Raw genomic sequence first — 13,694 nt, 5'->3', positions numbered from 1 at the left:
CTGTGCTTGGGGTTAAACTGGGGGAAGTGCAGTTAACCCCAAAGTCCATTTTATTAGGCATTTTCTTTTTAAATATGACGGCTTTTCTATCTAATAAAGGTAATTCCAGGTTACACCTTTAATTTCTTCAAAAAATTTTCTTAATTGGATAGTTGGTCTTGCCTCAGCGTTTTTTACCTAATAACGTTTTTTTTTGTTCAGGTCTGTGATGGTGAATGTAGGAGACTGAACTAAAGCTGTAATTCATTTTATTATTCAATAAATATTTATTGAGCACCATTTATGTTCCAAGCATGGGACTGGGTGCAAAGGATATAGCACTAAAGAAGTTGGGCTAAAAATTCTAATTCCTTTCTAATGATGTGTTGACCATGGGACTACTTAATACCTTAGGAAGCTTTGTTTTAATCTGTTTATAATTAATAGACTCTTAGAGCACTTTTAGGTTTATAGAAAAATTGAATCGAGAGTATGGAGACTTCCTATATACCTCCTCCTCTGGTTTCTGCTGTTAACATTCTGCCTTAGTGTGGTAAATTTGTTAGAATGGATGGGCCAGTATTGATCCATGATGAAGTAAACCTCTGGTTGACATTAGGGCCTGCTGTTCTACGTTCTGTGGGCTTCCGTAAATGTTTCACAGCCTGTGTTTACCATTTACACGTTTATTCAGAGTAGTTTCACTGCTCTGAAAATCCCCTGTGTTTCCACCTCTCCATCCTTCTCTCTCCATAACCTGTGGCAAGTCCTGATCTTTTTATTGGCCCCATAGTTTTGCCTTTTCCAGAATATCCTATATTGGAATCGTAAATTCCAAGATAGCCTTTTTTGATTAGCTCCATTCGCTCAACCATGTCCATTTCCTTAGGAGGTTTTCTTGTGTTTGTTTGCACATGTAAAAATGGAAGGCAGAAGTAGTTGGGATGGGGATCCTCACGACTTATAGTCATTTATGGAGTGGGTCACTCTAGACTCTACAGGACTGTGGTTGCTGACTCTTGGCCGTGCCTAACTTACCTCCTTCCAGATCTTAGACTTCCAGCTTGATGTGTGTCAGGGTGGGGGGACCAAGTGGGGTCTCCTGCATCGAAGTGCCTGGGGCCACCCACTCCCATGGGGATGGGACATCAGGTTCCCTTTGTGAGGAGTTAAAACAGTTCGTTGAAGGGGCGCCTGGGTGGCTCAGTCGGTTGAGCGGCCGACTTCGGCTCAGGTCATGATCTCACGGTCCGTGAGTTCAAGCCCCGCGTCGGGCTTTGTGCTGACAGCTCAGAGCCCGGAGCCTGTTTCAGATTCTGTGTCTCCCTCTCTCTGACCCTCCCCTGTTCATGCTCTGTCTCTGTCTCAAAAATAAATAAACGTTAAAAAAAAAAATTAAAAAAAAAAAAAAAAACAGTTCGTTGAAGACCCTAAGGGGACAGTGACCCTAAAGGAAGTGAAGGGGTCAGGAGGATGGTTGACACAGCCCAGTCCTGCCTTCGGAAGGGTTGACCCCGCCTGGCGGAGGCTGTTTATCCCGCCACTGGGCCACTCTTGTTTTTTATCCGATCTCCACCTGAATAAACAGATCGGGAACGTCATCTCCAGCCAGGCTGAGAATCTGCCAGAATTCCCCAGGGAACTGATGATTCACCAGCAGCGGCGGCGGGGGTAGTGAGAAGAAGAGAGAGAGAGAGAGAGAGAGAAAGAAACCTGCTTATTCTGACTCTCATTTCCTGTCCAGCAAACACCCTAGGCTGGGCCGTTTCTTAGGCGTCGCTCGTTTCTTAGAGCAAATGGTCAGTTTATGCAGTAGATTTATTATGCAGATGGTTTGGTTTTCATTCTTAAGGTGAATGTAAAGCAGGCTGGTGAGAGGGCGATGCTTTGGACTGTCATTCCGAGAGGAGAAACTTCTCCCCACTGGCCTAGGAAACCTCTTCTGCACTCACTTGTTCTTTTTGGAACCTCCTTACCTTCTTATTTCAAGTGGCTTGTGGTGTTCTTCCCAGTACTTCGCATAACATTACTTCTTGCCAACTTGGGACTCAGAATTATTTTCTCTTCTTTGCTTTTTTGGTGCTCATTAGGTGCCCACTTAAAATCATTCTGACACCTGAACAAGATTCGATCGGGCTTGGCCCTGCTCTGTGGCCCCAGGCTGTATTCTTGAGGCTTTTTGTGGGGGACAGGTGCAGGCAGGGGGGCACGTGAGGGTGGTTGCCATCTGACAGTGTGGCTGAATGAAGCAGCACGCAACAGGGCATTTGGATGAAATGACTTTTCGGACACATTTCAACTCTGGAGGATTTGGTTTAAAAGAAAACTACCGAAAAGCGGGGGGCGGGGGGGTAAAGAAAAGAAAACTGCCGGTGTTGGATAAGGGAGAACAACGTTTGCATGCCCTGTGACTGCGCCACAGTGCCACTCCTGGACATTGATGCTTGCCAGAAACGCATGCCAGTGTGCACCAAAGATACATGCAAAAGACGTGTGTTCACAGCTGGGACTTTTGCAGTAGCCCACCCTGGAAATCACTCAGTGCCCACCAACGGTGGAAGAAAATATAAATCGCTGTGTACTCTCTCTATAGACATATCACACAGTGACGAAAAGGAATTTCCTACTAAGGCAAGGACGGATCCCATGAACATAATGTTGAGTGAAGGCTGGACACTGAAGAACATATCTGGAATGATTCCATGCGTATAAAGCCCCAAAGTAGGCAAAATTAGTCCCCGGTGGTAGAACAGAGCTGTTCCCTCTGCGAAGAATGGCCACTAGGAGAGTGACAGGAAGGAGGCCGCACACATTCTGTATCTCGATGTGAGTGGTTGGCACACGGATGAACGCCCTGGTAAAAACGCATCGAGCTCTGCGCTGGGAATTTACGCACTTCTCCACATGCCCGTGCGGTTGCCATAAAAACGTTTACAAACAAATAGGACAGCTGCCACCACTGGGCCATATGGTCTGTTGGGTGGTGCTGTAGTTTTCAACAAAGGAGAAATTACCATCTTCATCCACGTTCCTGAAATGGTTAGCATCTTCTGGTGCTTGCCATAGTGCGGCCAACCCCCACAGGCAGGCATCAGGGCCTCTCTGGCCTGTGCTGGGTTTTACACTAAATCGGTGATGAGGTCACTAACTGTCTCGTCTTCTGTGGGTTCCATATATGGGCTGTAAAATACTATGGCAGCCCCCCACCCCAGCGTCACCGAGCGTATGTGCCTGTGCGGGGGCCGTAGGTATGGTGGTGCAGAGCCAGAGCACGAGTTCTGTGGCACCACGGGGTGGGCCGGGTGCAGGGTGCTTCTCGTGCTCAGAGCCTGCAGGGTGTGGAGTGGGAGCATCCAGCCGGGATCCTGGTGGCAAGTGCGGGGTGGGGGCAGTGCTGGCAGGTGCGGGACTCTGCCCCCCCATTTCGGGGCTAGATTGTGTGAAACTATTTCTTAGCCAGAAGTTCAAACGGAGAGAGATCTGGAATTTGAATTTTGCTGATTCTGTTAAGTAAGACGTACGGAGAGTTTGATGACTGAGATAACACGGAAGATGTGTTGTCACCAGTGAGAATTCATACTCTGGGAGTTGTCAGTGTGGATTTCTGGGAGTCACCATCATTCTCTGGAAGAGCAGAAGGGTGTGCCTGCTTAAATGTGAGGACTTCGCATTGGCCAGCTTCAATGTGTCTGCCTGATTGGAAGAATTAAAGAGAGTAAGGATAAACTGAGGATCGCTGTTCTCTCTCAGATCACCCTTTGCACCTATCTGTCTCCACTGGCTCCAGGCAGGATCCCGGGTTGTCTTTGGAGGAATATAATAATGATGAAGACTTAGGTCCCACTCAACTTCCTGAAGAGGTAGAAAAGACATCAGTGGGAAAGATTCTAATTAGTGATGTCTGACATGAGCCCTGGAGGAACAATAGGAGGGTTCTTCCCTGTAGGGAGGCATTTACTGCCATTTTGTAGGCAGTTAAACCAGATGCCGACAGCGATTTACCAAAACCAGTTGCTAAGCTGCCTCGGAGCTGGAAATGGAATCTGGGGGACTCCCCACACCAACGGACAGTAGTTGCTATAGTGTCTACCAGGGGACAGTAAACTATAGGTAGTGGGCCACATGTGGCCCTCAGCTTATCTTTGTAAATAAAGTTTTCCTGGAACAGTCACACTCATCCATTTACCCATTGTCATATTACACTCTAGCAACAGAGTTGAGCACTTGTGACAGAGCATACATGATGCACAAGCCTAAAATATTTACCATCAGGTCTATTCTAGAAGATGTTTGTTGACCCGTGGTGTAGACAATAGGTGCATAACTTCAGGAACCAGCTGCAATCCATTTGCCCCACCTTGACCCTGCCTCCTTTGATCTCATTGCCCTTTCTTGTGGCTGTTGTTAGTGACACGAGATCTTTTCCACCACCAAGGGGAATACCTTATAAACCAGGCTTTCACAGAACCATAGTGGAGCAGTCACTTATGATAAAAAGTTTTAAATGTTGGTTTCAAATGCCTCTGTCTGTTTTACCATCCAATTTAACATCAGCTCTGAAAACGTAGCCAAGTGGAGAGGGCTTATCTTGCCTGCTCTCTGCCTTTGAAGACCGATTTTATTTTGAAGCCTTTAACAGGTGTTGGTTTAATAGACTTCTGCTGTATTAAGTTCTCCTCGCCCCAGAGGGCAGCCTGAGGGGTAAACCGCCACAGGGTGGAGGCGAATGTTGGGCCCTTCACCCTTCGCCGGCCGCACAACCTCAGAACCGCCCTAATTTGGTTTAGTGGCAGAGACAGGCTGGGCATCCCTCCCCAGCTCTCCATTCCCTAAGAATAAAGGTAGCCATTCGCACATACAGGTCCCTAAAGACATGGTCTCAAAGCAACTATTCTCTTCTTTCTTACGCAGAATGTCCTGCGTAAGCGCTTTCCCTTCCTCTGCGTTGTGCGCGGAGATGGGGCCCCCGCACAAAGCCCTCTGCAGATTTGCTGCTCACGCAGGACTCCGGGAAGCTGGTACAAAAGCTGGGCCTCACCGCGGCCAGTTAATTACCCAGAGCAGTCTGAGGTGACCAGGAAGTAGCCGGCTAGCATTCAGATCCAGCCAAGCTTTGCTGAAGGTTTATGGATCGAATCCAGGATGAGGTTCTTAAAATTCTGCTGGGGGAGCCTCTCAGATGGCGTGCCGGAGGGTCCTGCTCCCCTGAGTTTGCGTTCTGGTTCTCCTTGTCTCTCAGCTGTGTGAGACCTCAGGAGAATCGCAGCAGGATCTCTAAGCCTCAGTTTCTTCCACTGTAATGCACAGAAAATAACGGTACCTTTGTCTTTAGATCGCTGTGTGATTTCCCTGAGGCTTTCGCCCAGGGCCTGCTGCCTATAGGTGTTGAGGTATTGGCCAGCTCTTGCTAAAAGGAACTTGAACAGGGACCCAGAAATTAGATGAGTGTGGACTTACTTGGGAACTGGGCAGTTAGGTAAAGGAGTCACCTGGTGACCGCTTCCGTGTTTGCACGTGGCATTAAAAAGCATGGACAGTTGCTTGAAAGTAGACCATCTGATGGGATCAGGGCAGCAACCACATTTTCCCAACTGTCTATGCTCAAGGAGGTAGGAGGGCTTCCCCTGAATACTGGCTGTCGGCTCGAGCCTTTATGGATGGGTGCGTGGAGGGGGGTGGCTTGGACAGGCCAACTTCCCCCGGGATAGGGGGCGGGCAGGGTAGAGTTTGATGGGCTGGGGTCAGGGGTGTGCACATAAGCTATGCTTTGGCTGCAGGAGCGAGGAGGGGGTGTGATGCAGCTGGTTGGGGAACCATCGGGGTTCTAGCCATGGAGTCCTGCAGAAGCTTTCGTCTGGGATTTACTTTGAGGCACAGCTCCCCAAGACGCTCCAGTCTCCCTGTGGCTGGGTGTGATGCTCTCCAGCCGGAGCACGCTTGTTTCATGCACACAGCTAAGAGGCAGAGCTCTGAGTCAACGCTTCACTGCTGAGAGAGGAGTCAGGCCTGCCTCCTCGCACCGAAAGGGCAGAGGAGTAGACAGGATCCAGTCATTCATTCATTTTATTCATTCTCTTGCCAGAGCACCTCCCGCTAACTAGGTCCTGAGCCTGGCTCTGAGGATACAAATATGACTAATAAAAACAAGAACCGGTTTTATTGAGCAACTGCTATGTGTCAGGTCACATCACCCATGGGGCATAGGAACTTCACACGTTGCTTTATAGATGAGGCTCCTCTTGAAGTTCACGCCTGGAAGTTGTGTAACTGGGGTTTGAACTCAGGCAGGGCAGTGCTCGCGGCATGTTCTGTGCTGTGCCAAGTCCCAGCCCAGGAAGAACTCCTGGCCGTGGGTGGAGTTGCCACGGTCCACGGAGACCTCTCACCCGCTGGGATTCTTGTTTTGAGAAGGAGGGGAGGCAGAGTCCACAGGAGCGCAGAACTGTGTGGTCAGTTTTGCAGAGTACACGGAGTTCAGGAAGGATGTGATCAGGGCTCTGGGCTAGAGTGTGGAGCAGAGAGGGGCGCCTGGGTGACTCAGTCAGTTGAACATCCAGCCTTTGGTTTTGGCTCAGGTCATGATCTCACGGTTTGTGAGTTTGAGCCCCGCATTGGGCTCTGTGCTGACAGCTCAGAGCCTGGAGCCTGCTTTGGATTCTGTGTCTCCCTCTCTCTCTGTCTCTCTCTCTGTCTCTGTCTCTCTCTCTCTCTCTCTCTCTCTCTCAAAATGAGTAAGTAAAAATTAAAAACAAAAAAGAGTGTGGAGCAGAGAGCCTAGTCCAGCAGGGAGAGGCAGTGCATCCTTGGCAGCTGGGAACAGGGGTGTTTAAGCCCTGAGGACCCCTGGAGCTGCTGCGGGCCAAGTCTCTTGTGTTGTCTGGGCTGTGCTGCCACAGGCCAGTTGACACCCTTTCTTTCCTTCATGTTCCCTAACTGAACTCATCTGCTTGCAGGCTTTTCTTCTGTTGAAATGCTGGCGAGCCCCAGATCTGTGGGATTCAGAAATTTAACCCATATTCATTTTTTTTCACCACATATTTATTGAGCACCTGTTATGTGCCTCACACCATTCCAGTGGTTGGAGACACATTGGTGGACAAAACCGACTGATAGCTCTGCCTTCTTTGAATCACATCCTGGTGGGAGGGAAGATGTTAAACTGGAAATAAGCATATTGCTGGATATATTAGGTGATAATTAGAGCTTTTGGGAAAAATACCGTAGGAAGCATAGTGGAAAGTGTGTGTGTGTTTGTGAGAGAGAGATGGGGTGAAGGAGCCTATGGGTTTAGAGAACATGGCCAAGGACATTTGAATAAGATGGGAAAGGGTTAAGGGGATACCATCTATGGGTCTCGGGGGGCGGGGAGGAGCATTCTATGCAGAGAGAACGGCAAGTGCAAAGGTCCTGAGACAGGTGTGTGCCTGCGTGGGAGAGGGTCCATGTGGGGCAGTGTGTGAGGAACAGTGCAGAGACAACAGGGTGCTATGTGGCAGTCACGTGGGCTTTGGAGACCGTTGTGAGGACTTAGTCCTAAATGAGATGCAAGAGCCATCTTTTGAGTTGTAGGCAGTGGATTCTTGTAAACTGACTTTGTTTTTCGGTTTGGTTTTTATATCGTGATAATATTTACCATCGGGATCCTTTTTTAAGCTCAGTAATGCGAAGTACGCTCATTGTGTGCAACTAATTTCCAGGGCTTTTTCCCTCTTGCAAAACTAACCCTCTGTACCCATCGAACACCTCCCCTTTCCTGCCTCCTCCCGCCCGGGCAAGAACTACTCTACTTTCTGCTTCAGTGAATCTGACTCCGCCAAGAAACTCACAGATGTGGAACCAAACAGCATTTGTCTTTCTGTGATCGGCTTTTTTTGGTTTCGTGACAATGCCCTCCGGATTCATCCATGTTGTAGCTCAGGTCAGAATTCCCCTTTCAAGGCTGAAGAGTAGTCCGTGGTCCATGTATGGGGCCCTGTGTTCATCCACTCATCCCTCCAGGCACATTTGGGCTGCTTCCCCTTCTGGGTATTGTGTGTAATGTTGCTCTGAACATGGCTGTGTGTGTAAGTCTTTCATTTTTTTCAATTTTTTTAAATGTCTGTTTACTTTTGAGAGAGAGAACACATGAGCATGAGGGAGGGGCAGAGAGAGAGAGAGAGAGAGAGAGAAAGAGAGAGAGAGAGAGGGAGACACAGAATCGGAAGCAGGCTCCAGGCTCTGAGCTGTCAGCACAGAGCCCGACACGGGGCTCGAACCCACAAACCACGAGATCGTGACCTGAGCTGAAGTCGGTCGCCTCACCGACTGAGCCCCCCAGGAGCCCCTGCATGTGTCTTTGAGATGTGCTTTCAGTCCTTTGGGATATATAGCCAGAAGTAACACTGCTGGATCATGTAATAGTTCTTTAATGTTTTGAGGTTCCACCCTGGCATTTTCTTCAGCACTTTGTTGTGGTTCCTCTTTCCCTACATGCTTGTAGCCATCGTATGGGTGTGAGGTGGTTTCTCATTGCGTTGCCCTAGTGATTAGTGCTATTGAGCGTCTTTTCCTGTGCTCAGTGGCCATGCACTCGTCCATCTTCGGAGAAATATCTGTTCAAGTCCTTCGCCCATTTTTTAATCAGGTTGTTGGGGTTTTTGGTTGTTGAATTGTAGGAGTTCTTTCTATATTCTCGATACTAATCCCTTGTCAGATATATGATTTTCAAATGTTTTCCCCCCCATTTCTTGGGATGCCTTAAAGGATCTCTGTGGTTACTGGGTTGGGAGTGGTCCGTATGTGGACGAGGATGGAAGGATAGCCACCAGCCTAACCAGGATATTTTAATATTTGCAAACCAGAATATTTAGTATCACTGATGCAGCCTCTAGCTGTCATCTCCAGCTCCCGTGAGCCCCTCTCGTCCTCTTCTCTTGCGTCTGTGTCTGTGTTGCTGCCCCGTCTCTCCTCGACCATGGGCACGTGGAGTCCCTGCTCCCCAGGGTGGCCTGGGGGCCCTCGCCTGGTGTGCTCTGTCTGTCCCCAGTGTCCGGTCCTGCCCCCAGAGCTGGACCCCCCATGCTGGTCTGGCAGAATTCAGCACGGCTCCTGGCACATTTCGTCCACCTTGCCTCCGACACCCTCACTCCCACGCTCTGTTGTGTCTCGTCCGCATGGCTGCCCCTTGGGCCAACTGGGGAGCTCTCTACAGCGTGTGAAAGAGCCCCATCCTCATTACAGTAGCCTTCCTCCAGAGTGGGGCTGGTGCCCCACAGAACATGCTGGAGTCGCTAAATAAACAGACTGGCAAGAAAGACAAAGACAGGTGTAAGATGAAAGGCAGAGACTGAGAGACAAGGAGCAGTGAGAGAAATGTCGGGGGGGCTCGCAGCTGTCCCGTGGGCCCTTGCTGTGTGCACGGTCCCTTTCTGCCCCACTTCGGGGCCGCACTGGGGCTCCTTGCCTGCTTTCACATCGTCTCTTCCTGGCTCCTTGGTCCTGCATTCACAGTTTCTGGACGAGGCTCAGCTCTGCTGCCTTTATTTCTTGTTCTTTCTTTCCCATACTTAACATAATAAAGGTTTTCTTTTCTTTTTTTTCTTTTTCTTTTGGAGTCAGAAAACTGAAGAGACCATCTCTATTAGACACATTGTAAAGAACTCAAAGGAAATAGCTTCTGGGGGGTGGGGAGGGGACACGAAGGGAAAAGCGGCCTTTCATTCTGGGGAGACTTCCCCGTGTCTGGAGTTGTGCCCCTGTAAATGGGTGTTGGGTTCAGGGCCTGGGAGAGTTGTGAAAACACAAAGGAGCGGACAAGAAGCCCCAGGGCTTCTGGGAGAGAGAGCCTCGTTTATGCCTGCTGGAACCGATTTGGCCAAGCGTGTGTTTAAAAGAGATGCCACTGGGTACGCGACGCCTGGCTTACTCGTGTTGTGTTCAAGAATGCTTTGATTGGCCGGGGCCCCTGACGCTGTTCACTCAGAAACTGGCCCGAGTGAGGGCCTGGAACCAGCACAACCCCAGCAGATTCTGAAGTATCTGAATATTGGGACGAGGGCTGCTGGGGTTTGAATCTGCCCCACGGAGCCAAATCCACGGTGGGGGCCACCTGTGTCCTGCAGCCGTTGTCCGTGTTTCTTGTCTTTCTCCTGATTAACCGGTACTGGCCGGTTGGTTAGACCGTGGGTTTTTCAGGAGGACGACACGTGCAAGTAAGTCACGGTGGTAGACTGCCTTCCTTGGGCAGGGGTTAAACACTCCGAACACTTGGGTTAACGTCTGCTTTAGTGGGTCTCCCGTATGCCTGAAATAAGGGGTGGTGGCCCCATCTTGCATACGAGGAAACTGAGAAACAAAACTGTCAAGGGGGTCGAGTCGGAAAGATCAGAGGATTCAATTCCGGCTAGACTGAGTGCCCAGTTCCCGTTGCCCTTAGGTTGTCAGAATCGTGTCATTAAAAAAAAAGAAAAAATCCCTCGTGCCTGTCTTCACACCTGGCAAAACGTGTGGTGCATGGCGATGGGTTAAATTAGATGAGGCCTGAACTCGGTGCTCTGGAGCCTGCAGCCTCCTAAGTGATGGGGCTGGGCTGGGTTCTGAAGATGCTAAGTGAGAACCACACCAGGAGCTGGCTGGTTCCACCGGGCACATTCCTTATGGGAAAGCACCCTGGTCAGTTCTGAGTTGCGGTCTCGCTGTTCTTTGCATGGCGGCCTTCCACATTACTCCTGCGGGCTTCTCCTTGGGGAGAACCTAGGCTTTGAGTTTGGGTGGACAGACTTGTCATCGACAGAGAATTCAGTACCGTAGCAGCCAGCCAGCAGGTGATAACGTCACAGCAAGAAGAATGGGAGAGCTCATTTTAAGAATGCTACCACCATTTAAAAAAAAAAATTTTTTTTTTAAAGGAGGGCAGGTGCACCACCTGGGTGGCTCCGTCGGTTAAGCATCCGACTCTGGCTCAGGCCATGATCTCGTGGTTTGTGGGTTCAAGACCCACATCGGGCTCTGTGCTGACAGCTCAGAACTCAGAGCCTGCTTTAGATTCTGGATCTCCCTCTCTCCCCCTTTCCTGCTCATGCTCTTCCTCTCTGTCTCAAAAATAAATAAACGCTAAGAAAATGCGACACCACTCTTATAATTTTCTGAATGAGCAAAACAGGGAGGAAGACGTGTGAAAAGAGGCGGGGCGGAGGGGGGGGGTGGGTAGAGGGAATAATGGTTCCCTTGCAGAAAGGCACGCTCAGGTCCCCTTGTCCGTTTGTGTGTTTTAGGCAGCACAATAAGATTCGCAATGTGGAGGGGAGTCAGCTGAAGGCTTACCTTTCCTTGGAAGTGCTGGACCTGAGCTCGAACAACATCACGGAGATCCGGAGCGCCTGCTTTCCGCAGGGGCTGCACATCAGGGAGCTGTAAGTGCCCGTGCCCCGCCGTCAGCACCCGCGTGCACGCGGGGTGCGCGTGTCCTTCTCCCCCCCCCCCCCCCCCCCCGCGGCCTGCCTGAGACTCCAGGCGTGGGCGCACCCCTCTGGCTTCCCTCGGCAGGGCGCCCGGGTTCCTTATCTCCCGTGGGCACAGGTGTAGAACATTTCCTAAGGAGCGGCGTTTCTCTGACAGCAGGGGTGGAGGTGGGCCCAGGGAGAGCTTGGCAAGGGGCCTCTCACACCCACCAGCTGAGGGGAGGGTCTGGCCCTCAGACACAGGTCTGTCTTGATAGAGGGCCTGTGTTCTTTGTCCTTCCCCGGGCTGCCTCCCAGGAGAGCTTGGGGAGAAGGTTCGGGGGCACTTAGAAAACAGCACTGCGGGGAGACCTCCCTGCCGAGGCTGAAGCAGTGGGTGCTGGCCTCTGCGGCACTGACCCCCGAAGCCTGGCGTGAAGTCTCTTCGAGCAGGCCCTGACTCCCTTCTGCAGCTTCCCTGGCCCTGTCCTCTTTGCTGGTCTGTGTCTCGTCCGCCCATCATCCTAGCCCTTCTCACACCCAGTGGATGGTAGAAGGGAGGAAAAACCGTGAAAGCCTGTTGAGCTTGCTGCTCGGAGATGGTGCTTCGGAGAAGAAACGAAAAACCCGGGCTCCGGAGAGGTCTTCAAATGACATGAGTTTTCATTTCCGGTGTTCTTTTACTGATCCTGAGTCGTTTTGGAGATTGTCCATGAGGCTGGTTTAGGGGTCGTTATGACCCCTAAGCTCAGGGAGGCCAGGGCTTGGCACAGGGATTTTCCAAGACCCCCAGGAGTGGGCGTGATTTCTTTCTAAGGCTGCATCAAGGCACCAGATTTGGAAACGGTGGGGGGACCTGGCCTCTGTTAAGCCCGTGTGACCGTGCTCAGCCCCCACTCAGGGCTTTGCGAAAGTGTCCAGCCACCGCCTGGCATTCCCTCGCTTGGGATGAAGGAACCAGCAACTGCTCAACTGAATCACACTGACCTCCGTCTGCACGAAAGCAGGAGGGACTATTTTGGTAGCTACTGGCCGGTGTGTATCTTCATCCCACAGACTGTTCTTCTGTAATGGGGAGTGTTAAGAACACACAGTCCAGCCCCATTTGCACAGAATCCTCTTGTGCCGTGGCCTGGGCCACGGCCGGGTGGAGAGGCAAGAAATGCCTGCTTCTCTTCCCTTCTCTGGTGGAGCAGACTCTCTCTGGTCTTTTTCCTTGCGCTACAAAGAGCAGCATTTGTCCAGGGAAGGCAGAACGAGAGGTAGTAACAGTAACTTTAAAAAAAAAATTTTTTTTAATTTTTATTTATTTTTGACAGAGAGAGAGAGAGACAGAGCATGAGCGGGGGAGGGGCAGAGAGAGAGACACACACAGAATCTGAAGCAGGCTCCAGGTTCTGCGCTGTCAGCACAGAGCCCGATGCGGGGCTCGAACTCACAAACCGCGAGATCGTGACCTGAGCCGAAGTCAGATGCTTAACCGACTGAGCCACCCTGGTGCCCCAATGGCAGTGACTTCTGATAGGAATAGTGTATCATTCCTTCCCTTTGTGTTTTTTTTCTCTTTTTTTTTTTTATTGATAGAATTTATGCACCATGGAAAGCCCGGATGCAACCTAGTATATTGTAGTGTGGTGTGAGGGGAGGTGCCCTTTACATACATAATCCGCTAAGTGGACGTCCCATTACAGAATTGAAGGGATCCTGTGCAGGTCTCCTTCACTAGCGTTTCTCTGGATACCATTTGAAACGATTAAAATGAATCAGTTTAGACACATTTGTAAGTGTGTGTGCGTGCGTGTGTATATAAACATATAAATGTATCTCTATACATATCAAGTTGTGTGGTGAGACCCACTTTAACATTTAAGACTCTTTGTCTAAATTAGTAAATCCATTCTGCCCTTCACCTGGAAGTTGACATTCTGGTTCCTAGGGTTTTTCTCACCAACCTTGAACCCCAACTCTTGGTTGGGGGTGTTGAGGGACTCCTGCAGGTAGCTCTGGAGACGGCCGGTGCTCGGCCAGGCTGGGGTGCGAGGGTGCTGGGGTGGAGGTGACTGACGTCGACCCCCCGGCCCTCCAGCGGAAGGCCCTGGCCACAAGCACAGCGCGCTGGGGGGCTGAAATGACACTTCCACCAGGGCCTGAAGTGGAGGGTGCTGACACCCAAGTCTCCTGGCTCCCCCATCCGGGAGTTTAGGTGACTGATGTGTCCCTGGAAACCCACCCCTCTGGGTGTTGCTTTGGCTTCTCCCCAACCCAGGCAACTCCGGTGTCTGTAATGGGGTGAGGGAA

At 50.6% G+C, this 13,694-nt stretch overlaps 1 protein-coding gene across 1 annotated transcript in view; it reads left to right on the top strand.

The window, feature by feature from the left end:
- LRIG1 (leucine rich repeats and immunoglobulin like domains 1) overlaps positions 1-13,694 on the top strand; it is a 115,383-nt gene that overhangs the window by 68,173 nt on the left and 33,516 nt on the right. Inside the window, exon 4 of the mRNA XM_081794974.1 lies at positions 11,236-11,369. The gene's annotated coding sequence lies outside the window, so the exon portion shown is untranslated. The remainder of the gene's footprint in view (positions 1-11,235; positions 11,370-13,694) is intronic.

This window comes from Panthera onca, chromosome A2 (assembly GCF_046562875.1).
Source record: "Panthera onca isolate mPanOnc1 chromosome A2, mPanOnc1 haplotype 2, whole genome shotgun sequence".
Lineage (NCBI taxonomy): Eukaryota > Metazoa > Chordata > Mammalia > Carnivora > Felidae > Panthera > Panthera onca.
This window is presented reverse-complemented; position numbering and strand designations above follow the sequence as displayed.